This window comes from Magnolia sinica, unplaced genomic scaffold (genome assembly GCF_029962835.1).
Source record: "Magnolia sinica isolate HGM2019 unplaced genomic scaffold, MsV1 ctg268, whole genome shotgun sequence".
NCBI lineage: Eukaryota > Viridiplantae > Streptophyta > Magnoliopsida > Magnoliales > Magnoliaceae > Magnolia > Magnolia sinica.
Genome location: NW_026682800.1, coordinates 157,856 through 167,328, shown reverse-complemented (window position 1 = coordinate 167,328; position 9,473 = coordinate 157,856). Strand labels below are relative to the sequence as shown.

Sequence of the window (9,473 nt, the reverse complement as noted above, 5' to 3'; positions counted from 1 at the left end):
TACAGTAAATTGGATTTTTACCTCTAAGCTAGGAAATTTCTTTTCAAGCAGTAGAAACTATAGAAATGCCCATTGTAAACCTTTTTACTTTAAAAAGTGATGAATAATTGTATGACCTTCCCAATAATCATAACATGTCCTACCCGTCCAACAGATGCACTACAAAAAATAATACACACCACTTAAAAACATCAAAATACACATGCAACTCAGGATTTAAATAGAAAGACTTTTTGTCCACCTAATTATTTTGGTTGGGTACATATATTTGACAAGTTAGCTAGATGTGGCAAACATATCATGTCAGCTGCCGCTCTATTTCTTTCTGAAGACATGATACATGTGAGTACTTTGGTAACTTTCTCGTCAAAAAGTATTGCATGCATGCCCATGAAAATGGCCTCCGTGGGCCCTTTTTACAAGCACACCAAATTACAGAGCAAACAATAAAACACACAAAACTTATGATGGTTAATGTAATATGGATATCACCAATGCCCAACGGGCCTAAGATATTACTGATGTCTAACCGGTTTAAGAGCAAACAATTTTTAATATTGCTGGGAATGGTTCATAGTCCGCACACATCTATATTCTTCCCTACTACTTTCCATCTTTTACTGAATTACGCAAAGCTAACCAACTATGGTGTTTGTTCATGGGCTGGACCTGGACACTCTTCAGTGCAGGTAGCTAGGCCCATTTTCCATCTTAAATCCCTTATGGGTGTGTGTGTGTGTAGGCTACTAGAGTGCAGGCCAGGGGCGTCCCATTAACTTTATATATATATATATATATGTGTGTGTGTGTGTGTGTGTGTGTAAGCTACTAGAGTGCAGGCCAGGGGCGTCCCATTAACTTCCATGTGTGAATGTTGTAATCCGGTGATCAACCCCCCTTTGCTGCCCCGTCCACTGAGACGCTGGACCATTTGTTCTCCACAGGCAGCCAGGCATCTTTAGTTTGAGATTTCTTTTGGACGATGTCCGACCTATCCACTCCGCTGGACCAAGGTGCAGCTGCAAGAGCAGTCCATTGCTGGTCTAAGGCCTCCTCCACCCTCTTGCATGATATCTTCCCCTCCCTCTTAGGCATGCTTCCATGTTTTCTATTTTGGGAAGTATGGAAGGAGAGAAATGAAAGCAGGATGGAAGGTAATGACATGAAGCATGGGAGAATCATCGCTCGTACCTGCACCTGGCTGAGCAGAATTGGATCGAGCCTACCATCATTGTCGCCAGCCTCTCTCTCCCATCTGTTGTTCTTGCAAGCTTTAAGGATCAAAGGCCCCCCGCCCAGACGGAGGAAGCTTGAGGTGGTGAGATGGACAAAACCGGAGACTAGATGTGGATGGGTCTTCCTGAGGAAGCCCGGGGCTGTCTAGTGGAGGGAGAATTTTAAGGTATAGAGGTGGAAACTTCATTTTTACGTTCGCGGCAGCTTATGGCATGGGATCCAACAATCAAGCTGAGGCATGCTCGATGATTGAGGGCCTCACCCTCACTGTGTACCAGGGATACCGAAAAATTGTGGTAGAACCGACTCCAAAGGAATGGTCGACATGGCGGCAAAGGGGTTCTGCTTCTCCCGCAGCTGTGGTACTGGAGCGCTCATCTTAAGATTTTCCTTTAGAGAGCCGATGTGATAGTCCACCATACAGTCAGGGAGGCAAATGGAGTGGCTGACTCTTTTGCGAAACTGGGAAGTGGCTCGTAGGAGACAGTCACATTCAGCTCACTTTCTCAAGTCCCTCCCCACATCTCATCTGGGGAGAAATCACGGAATTGACCATGAAATGCATGGAATTGACTGTGAAGTGAAGGGAATTGACTGTGAAATGAATTGAATTGATTGTGACGTGAAGCGGAATAGCCGGAATTGACCTTGAAATGCATGGAATTGATTGTGAATGAAGGGAATTGACCATGAAATGCACGGAATTGACCATGAAGTGAAGGGAATTGACCGTGAAATGCATGGAATTGACCGTGAAGTGAAGGGGAATCACCGGGATTGATCGTGAAATGCATGGAATTGATCGCGAAGTAAATGAAATGAATAAAATTGACCACGAACTGATTGAAATTGATCGCAAAGTAAATAAAATGGATTTTCGACCATCGACCTGATGGAATCTTAGAAAATAACCAGGTTGGTTGGCTAAAGTAGCTTCTCCTACCCCAAAATCATATAGGGTACGTCAAGTAACTAATTTTGGTTTAGAAGATATTCTTATTACATAAATAAAGAAAGAAATGAAAAAAAGAGGGAAAAAAAATTTGTATGCTTATATGTACATATTTATATAAATATGTATTAGAGAAAAATGTAGGTAGAATAAAGTTCTCCATGTAAAAAAATTAAACAAATAAATAAAAGGCAGACTGACTTATGGTACCTATCGCTATGATTATAATCCGTAGCCATAGGGGAGCCGCAAGATCGGAGTGACCCAGCAAGACAGGCCAGCAAGTGGGGCACCAGTTCAGTGAGCCCACCTCGATTCGGGTTTGATCACTGGGGGAGGCCCCTATGGCTACGGATTATGATATCCTGCCATAGGTCTTACCGTAGCATAAGATATTACCCTTTTTTTAATTATTTATTTTTAAACCCACGCACACACACCCTACACACTCACGCCATAGTAGGCTTTCACCACCTATGGATACTCGAACCCTTGATCGGGTGTTGAAACTCTAGAGAGTCTACCAGCTGAGCAAGAGTAAGGATCCAAGATATTACCATGCTTCTTTAAACGTGCACCAATGAAACCCTTTTAGGGTTAATAGACGTTTTGGATCATTATGAACTTTGTTTTTCCTCTTTATCCTGGTCTTTGTGACCTTATGAATAGATTGGATGGAAAATAAATGTTATGGTGGGCCCTATAAAACTTTTAACGGTGAAATTTAATATTCCCGTTGCTCTTTGTGGTGTGGTCCAATTGATCTTTGGATATGTTTTTTTTTTTTTTTGGATAATGCTCTGAGATGATCTCGAAATATGGATGAACATTGTGGATATAATAGATAAATATCTATGGGGCCATGTAACTTTGATCTCTTTTGAACTGTTAGTATGACTCGGAGTTTGAGGTGCGTCAACGCTCGTCTTCGAGCACCAGCCGATCCACATTGGAAGGAAAAAAGCAGGGGCATTTTCGACCTGAGAAAAGCTGTCCGTGTACTGGGCCTTATTATTGGGAGCTAAAAATAAGTGGGCTTAAAAAGGGAAATGGGCCATAAATGGATCGTCCAGTTGGAAATTTCTCATAACAAATTTTAGGATTTCTCCCGGAGCTTTATTTTACAAATCATCTAATTTAAACACCACCATATTTGCCGGTATGTCTAACATGCAATCAAAAGGAAGATTTCCAAAGAAGTGGCTATAGCCTCCCCCATCCGGCTTCTGCTGCCTTACGACACTCCATTCCTATTCTTTACCGTGTTCCGGAGACCTACTATGCTGTCGCCCTTTTTGCATTATCGGATAATCTTCTTCTCCTAGCACACGCCCTCTCTTGTGGCCGGCCCCTAGACATTGGCTTCCTCGTTTTTCACCTACAGATCATCATGGATTGCTTATGATTCTAAAGAATCACTTTTTTAGGCAATCCTATCCATCCCATCCATGATTGGAAAAAAAAAAAAAAAGGATGGCTATACAAAATAAGCCCAAATCAAAGATGGATCGGATCATCTGATATGTACGATGGATGCCAGTTAGAGAATGTGATGACAACCATAGGGTTTTTGGTGGAGCAACCATGGTGTATATCTTTAATTAAAGCCATTAATCAAGTGTAACTTACTACGATGAAAGGTAGATACGAATATCAGCCTGATGTACCTAATGCCATGCCTTGGTAGTAGACCCTACGGAGTTTCAACACAAAGTCACATGTTCAAGCACACTCTGTATACGAGTGTGCGGGAGAATGTGGAGTGAGTGTATGAGTGCGTGCGTGTGTTGGACATGAGTATAGACCTAAAACTTTTAGATGCAATTTTACATTATTTTCTTCGTGCTTTTATTTATTTTTTTTTTTTTATTTATTTTTTTTTTTATTTATTTAAAATTTTTTAAATTATTGAAAAGTGGACTGATACCACTAGATTTCATTAATCACGGCAATTTACAACCATTCGAGTGGGTCCAGACAAAAAGAATACAGACCACACCTGTCATATCCAGGAGCTAAGCTAGGCAAAAAAATCGAAAAGCGGCTACCAAAAGCACAGTGCGATCTGCGTACATCACCCGCCAACCAGAAAAGGAGAAAGCAGCCGCTAACAACAAGACAAGAGGGAGGGCCGCCACGGGGGCCCTGATCAAGGCCCTCTCAATGCCCCTAGGCCCACCTTGTCCAGAAGGAGTCTGTTTGTATCATCTAAATCAAGCCTATCGGCTTGCGTGATTCACACGCTGCATAAAATGTATGGCTTGCCTAATTCACGCGCTGCATAAAACACGTGTATCCAAGATTGTAGTACCAATGTTAAACACTCGTCAACTTACACACACATATTGCTGATCGAACGATCCAACTTCCTTCTCTGCCATGTTTGCCATCAGCCGTGAGAACTAGGCCACAAAACACTCGTGGAAAAGGCAAGATCATATATATCCATTTAATTTTTTTACTTGTTACGTACCCTGGGCGAAAATTCAGTCTCTTCTCTGCTTATTGGCTGCGTACACATTGTCCATTTGTGGCCCACCTAATTCTTAGACATGGAATCCCAACTGAAGCACGCCCTTCTGTTGAGCGGCTCGGATCTCACGCAAACTAGAAAGTGGACTTCCAAAAATGCATACCAATATATAGCATCTTCCAGATCCAGTATATATCCATACTCTGGTAGCCGGATAAAGAGAGAGGGAGAGAGATGGACTACTCTTCTTTCTTTGTATGGATTTCGATTACGTTGTCATGCATCCATGTCCTCCTCCTCCTTGCAAGGAAAAGGTCTGACCAGGGCCGCCTCCCACCAGGCCCTTTCCCACTTCCCATCGTTGGAAGCCTTTTCAAACTCGGTAACAAGCCCAACGAGTCACTTGCCCAGCTCTCCACCACATATGGCCCACTGATGACCCTAAAGCTGGGCCATGTAACAACAGTTGCTGTTTCATCTGCCAAGATTGCCAAAGAAATCCTCCAGAAGAATGACAAGGTTCTCTCCGGTCGAACCGTCGTGGATGCCGTCCGAGCGCTACGTCACCATGAAGCATCGATGGCATGGCTACCACCGAACCCACGCTGGCGGAGGCTGCGGGCTTTGTGCAACACACATATATTCACCACCCAGAGGCTTGATTCAAGCCAAGGCCTCCGGCATAAGAAAGTGCAAGAGCTAATAGCCTACGTCGGTGAGAACTGTCGAATGGGACGGGCGGTAGGTATTGGCAAGGCTGCTTTTGTTACCTCTATTAATCTGATATCCAACACCGTTTTCTCTGTTGATTTAGTCGACCTCAATTCCGAATCCACACAAGAATTCAAGGATCTTGAATGGGGAATTATGGAAGATGGAGGGAAGCCAAATCTGGCGGACTGCTTCCCGTTGATCAGGCCGATGGACCCACATGGCATAAGGCGTCGCATGACTGTGAAATTCCAAAAGCTGCATACAATTTTTGATCAATTGATCGATCAACGTGTACGGTCACGATCGTTGCCAGACACTCCCGGAAGGAACGATTTCTTAGACGTGCTTCTTGATCAAATTGAAGAGAGCGGCTCGGAGCTCGATCGCCATGACATAAAAACTCTACTTGCGGTAATATTTCCATTTCCGTTTTGTTTTCCTTTCTGTGATGATCATGGACATGGATGAATCGTTGCCAAGATCTATGTTACAAAGGGACCTGAAATGTCCAACATTGCATGGCCCACCTGACAGGCGGTAGCTCAATTTTTGGTCAACACCCATATATAGTGGGTCTTCCCCGATGAACGGATCGGATCATTATAGCATGTCCCATGGACTGAGTTTCTTGGCAAGTCTAGCTGTACGACTAGTTCTTATTTTTCATAAGGAGTCGGGATCCTCTGTTATCGGGTCAACAGAGCATTCCTGTTACCCTAATGGTTTGGCGTCCGAAGCTGTTTTTTATTTTTTTTATTTTTTTAGTGAGTGGTGACGTGGACCAATGAGAATTTGGGTATCAGGAATTCTCTGTTAACTTGATAACAGAGGATCCGGACTCTTTTCATAATCATATTAATCAACTGAGTTCGTATCGCCTGCGTTGAACGCACGGGGAAATTCGGTGCCGTCGCTTTTCATTGGTCCGCTGGTCCGCTTCATCATCAATGCAACCAGGTCAGAAAGGGAAACGGATTGGCTACTCCCCCTGACACCAGCCAATGGCTAGTGGTCGGTGCTCTGTGGGGCCCACCATGATGTATGTGTTTCATCCATGCCGTCCATCTATTTTTACAGATCATTTTAAGATATGAGACCAAAAATGAGATATATCCCAATCTAAATTGGACCACATTACAGGAAACAGTGTTTAATGAGAGTCGACAATTACAAACATTTTGGGGGCCATACAAGTTTTGGATCAAGCTGATTTTTGTTTTTTTCCTTCATCTGGTCCTATATGACCTAATCAACAGATTGGATGTCAAATAAACAGTACATTGGGCCTTAGAAGGATATTAATGGTGGATATCCAATCACTATTGTTTTCATTTGGTGTGGTCTACCTGAGGTTTGTATATCTCTCATTTTTTGGATCAAGCCCTAAAATGATCTTTAAAAATGGATGAACAGAATGGATGAAACACATACACCATTTTGGGGCCCACAGAGCACCGACCACTAGCTCCAGGGCTGGTGTCAGGGGGTGTAGCCAATCCGTTTCTCCCCTTGACACCAGCCAATGGCCGGTGGTCGGTGCTCTGTGGGGCCCACCATGATGTATGTGTTTCATCCATGCCGTCCATCTATTTTTACAGATCATTTTAAGATATGAGACCAAAAATGAGATATATCCCAATCTAAATTGGACCACATTACAGGAAACAGTGTTTAATGAGCGTCGACAATTAAAAACATTTTGGGGGCCATACAAGTTTTGGATCAAGCTGATTTTTGTTTTTTTCCTTCATCTGGTCCTGTATGACCTAATCAACAGATTGGATGTCAAATAAACAGTACATTGGGCCTTAGAAGGATATTAATGGTGGATATCCAATCATTATTGCTTTCATTTGGTGTGGTCAACTTGAGGTTTGTATATCTCTCATTTTTTGGATCAAGCCCTAAAATGATATTTAAAAATGGATGAACAGAATGGATGAAACACATACACCATTTTGGGGCCCACAGAGCACCGACCACTAGCTCCGGGGCTGGTGTCAGGGGGAGTAGCCAATCCGTTTGACGGAAACCAACTTTGATGATGGGATGAAACCAACCGTACGATGTATTCTGCAGGACATTTTTGTTGCGGGGAGTGACACAAGCTCGACCACACTCGAATGGGCCATATCAGAGTTGCTACGGCACCACAAGCCATGGCAACCGCACGATCGGAGATCACTGAAACCATCGGCACAGGAAAACAAGCGGAAGAATCGGACATTGCTGGATTGCCATACTTGCAAGCCGTCGTAAAGGAAACCCTACGCCTGCACCTACCGATTCCACTCATCCCACGCAGAGCCGAATCCAACGCGGCAATCCGTGGATTCACCGTACCCAAGCACGCCCGAGTGCTCGTCAATGCATGGGCCATCGGCAGGGATGGGAATACTTGGGTGGACCCCACTTCCTTCACCCCTGGTAGGTTCTTAGGTTCTGAGGTTGATTTCAAAGGTCGAGATACCGTTCGGTGCTGGTCGTCGGATCTGTCCCGGAATGCCGCTTGCCAATCGAATGTTGCACTTGATGCTGGCTTCACTTCTACATTCGTTTGCATGGAAGTTTCGTGATGGGATGACCCCACAGGAGATGGACATGAGTAATAAGGTCGGCTTCACCTTACTGAAGACGGTTCCACTTTGTGCTGTCCCCGTGCAGGGTTGATACCATATCTCTTTCTACGGTCAGATTACTGTGTTTGTCGTATCATGGTGACTCATCCGCTGTACACGTGGTATAAAAATGTGTATTATTACAGACCGTCTAAATGGTAGGAGCTATAATTGATTGGGCATATATCGTGGAGGTTATCCTGATCAAGTGGTCCTTAACGTTCAAGTGGTACGGACACCCAATGAACTATATAAAGGAAAATGTCCAGATGTTCGAATTAAAGTGATATCATATGCTTAAGAACGCCTTATCTTATATTTTAAATTAAGAGTATCAAAAAATTGTGGTGTATTGTGTTGGAAATTATATAGATTAATGTATTTCTGTATAATGTGGAAATTGAAAATTGCAAAATAATCTGAAATCAGGACAGGCTGAAGCACGTTTGAAACGCTGTCCTTAAAGTGTTATTTGCCCCTACTCAAGTGAATTGAGTATGCTGATAGGTTACAGGCAAACAGCTTTTAGGATACGACGAGCCTGGTGTGGGTCTGCGTTCAGCAAACACAAATGTCCATCAAATGGAACTCAATTACACACTTTTTGGCAGTATTACAGTATAAAAGAAAAATCCCAAAAGAAGAAGATAAGAAGAGAAAAAGTAGTTTCGACTTCTGCACAGGTCTGTTCAAATCTTCAGCCACTGGTTTAGTTGAACCGTCCTATACCACAAAAGAAAAATCCCAAAAGGAGAAGAAAAGAAGAGAAAAAGTAGTTTCGACTTCTGCACAGGTCTGTTCAAATTTTCAGCCGCTGGTTCAGTTGAACCGTCCTAGACCACACTAATGGTCTGTTCTTCAAGCTAAGGTTTAAGCCTTGCTATGTTGTTGGAAACACTAGAATATATGAGTGGAGAGAGGGACTGATTGTCTCAGTTCGTATGGGGTTTGCTGGAGTGAGTTGAGATGGTTTGGAAACCCATTCAGGCCCTCCTTTTATAGGCTATGGTGGCTAAGGGGTTATAGTTCAGAGACTTAAATTTCATTAAGCCATTTCTGGTTGTTGAAAAACTAGCCGTTTTATGGCCGTTTTCTGACTGTTGTGCATGGGCCATTAATTTGCTGCATGCTGACTGTTGTGAGACAACAGTTAGCCATTTTCTAGCTGTTGGGCTAGCCATGCAGTAGTTACAGCTGGACCCTGCACTAATGGCTCAGCTGTTACAGTTTCTGCTGCAACAACTCTTTTCAGTCCCTCTATTTATACTGAGAGATTTCTCTCCCAGTCCTTTAGTCTCTCTGCTAACCAGCCACCTGCCATAGCCACTTAGTCGCACCGCGACTCGCACACATCTCGCTCCGGTTCGCTCAAGGTCGCGAAGGAGTGATCCTCTGCGACACAATGAGGACGTGCGAAGTGTGCCATTAGCGCCTCTACAGCCACACTGCCTCACATACCCACGCCCTCGCACCGAGCTCG

The 9,473-nt window shown here is 43.6% G+C and overlaps 1 pseudogene; it reads left to right on the top strand.

Moving 5' to 3' along the window:
* Positions 1–4,606: 4,606 nt before the first annotated feature.
* LOC131236189 (geraniol 8-hydroxylase-like) lies at positions 4,607–8,045 on the top strand (annotated as a pseudogene).
* The last annotated feature ends 1,428 nt before the right edge of the window (positions 8,046–9,473 follow it).